Source organism: Trichosurus vulpecula, chromosome 1, assembly GCF_011100635.1.
Source record: "Trichosurus vulpecula isolate mTriVul1 chromosome 1, mTriVul1.pri, whole genome shotgun sequence".
NCBI lineage: Eukaryota > Metazoa > Chordata > Mammalia > Diprotodontia > Phalangeridae > Trichosurus > Trichosurus vulpecula.
The window spans coordinates 410,101,553-410,105,281 of NC_050573.1; positions in this window are offsets into that span (position 1 = coordinate 410,101,553).

The window sequence follows — 3,729 nt, forward strand, 5'->3', positions numbered from 1 at the left end:
TGACAAGATTTAATTACTCCTTGGTAAAGGAATCTAATGGCAAAAAACTATTTTAACCTTGACAACAGGGAGTTTTTAAATTAGCTAGGTGGCTAGTTGGCTGAAAATGAGCAACTAGCATTTCCACTGCAGAATCTCCCTGGTCTTAACAAAATGAAAGTAAAGAAAATGGAGGAAAAGAAAAAAAACAGTAGGCTTTGTATAAAAAGTTAAAATTATAGCCATATTATTTTTATAAAAATAGAATTTGAGTGCTCCAGAGTTTATAAATTTAGACAGATCAGTCACAAATTCAAACAGTCCCCCTTAGCCCAATTGGGGACCCTTAAAGAAAATGAATTTAGGATAAATCAAGATAGACTTACCAATCTTCAGCTTAGAAAGCATACTTGGCTCAGGCTCAGAGAATTTTGGTACAGAGAGAGAGGAGAGTCTAATCTTCCAGGGCCAGTATCCATGGAGGAGAGATTGGTGAAAATTCAACCCTCTGTGTACTTCCTTTTTGGGTCCTTTACAGGGGCCAGCCTAAAAAGATTGAGTTCCATACATCACAGTCCCATCTCAAGGTGCCAATAATATGGGGATTAAAATTGTCCAACCTACAATGAAAGAGACTGGTGAAGACCCCTGAGCTAATGGCACTTTGTTAAAGGGTCCATGGTCCCTTCTAATGAAGTGGACCTCAGATCTTCCTCACAATCTAAGATGCCCCCTTCTTCCAGTACCTTGTTTTTGATACCCAAATATGCAAAAGAGGCATGGTGAAATACAGAATGTCATTGGTTGATAGACCTGGTGCTTGAGGTCCCAAAATGACATATCAGCAGGGGGATCACAGGTTGGTGAAGCATGGGGCATCTCCACTGACTAAGTGGTCATAATATGGTCACTTGCTCCTGTTAGATGAGAGAGAGAGAGATCCAGAGCTACAAAAATAAGTTGGGAGACTTTCCAAAGCATCAAGACATCCAACCCATACTGAGTTTGGACATAGAATTTGAGCAATACAGGATGGAGATATCTTTGTTGGCATGCTTGTGGTTGTGCAAACGAGCCTCATATCTTGGTAAACAAGTAGTGAAGCAAATAAATAGTAATAAATAGCAAACTGATTGATACTGATTAGAATAGAGTGCAAATGAATTATTTTTCACACAGTCATGTCTGACTCTTTGTGACCCTGTAATGAGGTTTTCTTAGCAAAGATACTGGAATGGCTTGACATTTCCTTCTCCAGATCATTTTACAGATGAGGAAACAGAGGCAAACAGAGTTAAGTGACTAGCCCAGGGTCACAAACCTAGTGTCTAAGTCTGGATTTGTACCCAGGTCTTCATGACTCTAGGTCTAGTACTCTATCCACTGTGCCACCTAGCTGCCATGAGAAATATTAGCTGTTTCTATCTATGCCCATAGACTTATTGGACTCACTGCCCTTCAAGGCAGTCCCTTCAAGGCTCTACAGGAAAGTGGAAGAATTACAATTATTTTGCATATACTTTTATGTGTACAGGTTGTTTCCCTCGATAGAATGTCCTTGAAGGCAGGGACTATTTTATATTCGTCATTGAAATCACCCATTCTTAGCCCAGTGCTTGGCACGTAGTAAGTACTCAATCAATATTTATTGATAGGTTAATGTTAGGATGGACTAATAGAGGTTTTCTCAAAGTTTCAAGAATGATGTAATCTCAGAATTGGCAGGAATCTCCAAAGTTATCTGATATGATGCTTGACCAGGAATGCTCCCCACTGCAAATCCCAGAAAATGGATCAGCTATCAGACAGACCTTTTCAGCACAGCAGTCCATGGAAACTGTGCTTAGGCCAGGGCTAGGGGTGTCCTTCTTCATTAGTGAGGGAACTACTCAGAATGATGAAATCAGAAATCCTGGATACTTCGAAGTGAGCATCTCCACAAGAGTTCTCTGTAGTCATTTTGGTTCCGTTCAGAATGTATTTTTAAGCACCTAATGCCTGCATTAATACTATACAAAATGCCACATTGTTTAATGCAGACACAGTCCCTGATCTCATGCAGTTTATGGCCCAGTAGGGAATGTGACACATGTAATAGTAATTCTAATGCAAAAAAGATCATATGTGATGATGAGTGGTTTTTTTAAAAGTGTTATATAAAATGTCATTACCTCCAGGAGGTTTCCTGGAAGGCATGACATTTGAATTGGACTATAAATATGAGTAAGAATTCAACAAGGGGAGGGAGTAGAGGATATAGGGAATATTGTTATGAAAAATGTACAGTGATGGAAAAGTCTAGGGTGTCTACAGGGTACAGGGAGTGTCTGATTTGGCCAGACTCTAATACAGAAGACATGTGAGGTCAGAATGTAAAAGTAATCTGCCTTGGTACCAGATTATAGCCTTAAATGCCACACGAGGAGTTGGAACTTATTTGTTATTAGGCCCATCTAGCAGATGATGGAACCTGCTTAAAGATATAATATTTTGCATATTTATTTAGTGGTTGAGTTTAGACTCTATCAAACTTTGGTGTCTGGACAGTATTTTTAGTAGATGATACTTCTGTCTCTATCTCTGTATGACTCCTAAAACAGAACATGTTCATTCAGTTAGGTACCCAAAAAAGAGCTGTATACTTTTTGGTAGGTAGGATGGTTAGTTAAAATAGATTTGGATATTAGGAAATTTCTACTTAAGAAGTATGTATTGATGGACTATAAGTAATCAGTCCATCAATCATCAAGAATTTATTAAATGCCTGCTATGTATCAAGCTTATGCTTGGAGGTACTTGAAGGGAGGCATGCTTGAAGGGTACTCCTGGAGGTACAAAAGCAAAGATAAAAAAGTTTTAAGAATTTTAGCATTGGATTCTATGTTATGGGGATGCAAAGTAGAATGATAAATGACAATAATAACTAGCATTTATATAGTGCCTATTATGCATCAGGCAACTGTTTAAAATAGTATTTCATTTACCCCTCACAACAACCCTAGGAAGTAAGTAAAATTATTATCTCTCATCTGTAAAATTATATTCCCTCGCCTATATTATTCCTCATCTCTAAAATCATTACTTTACAAATTAAGAGAATGAAGCAAACTCATGTTAAGTGACTTGTCCAAGGTAACATAGCTAGTATCTTCATTGTTCAGTTGTTTTATTTGTATCCAATTCTTTGTGATCCCGTTTGGGGTTTCTTGGTAAGGAAACTAGAGCAGTTTGTCATTTCCTTATCTATCTCATTTTATAGATGCAGTAACTGAGGCAAACAGGTTTAAGTGACTTGCCCAATTTCACATAGCTAGTAAGTGTCTGAGGCAGGATTTAAATTCAAGTCTTCCTGTCTCCAGGGCCAGTATTCAATCTATTGTATCACTTAGCCACCTATGCAGAATGGTGCCTAGAAATGATGAAGTAACTTTGGAATCAAAGGGTCTGGTTTCAAATTCCACCTAGGCAGGGAGGGGAACTCCCAAGGAACTGACAGTTTTTTTGGAAAGATAAAACATAAAATAATTAAAAAACACACCTAAATTTCATTGCTTATAAAATTGGAGGTTTAGCCAAGTTCAGGAATTTTTAACCTAGAGTCCATAATCCTTTAAAAAAACACAACGTATTTTGATAACTACATTTCAATAAATTGTTTTCCTTTGTAATCCTAGGTATTTTATTTTATGGTCAAAGGTGAGGTAAGTACTTTTTAAATCACATATCTCTCTCCACTTTATAACATTAACC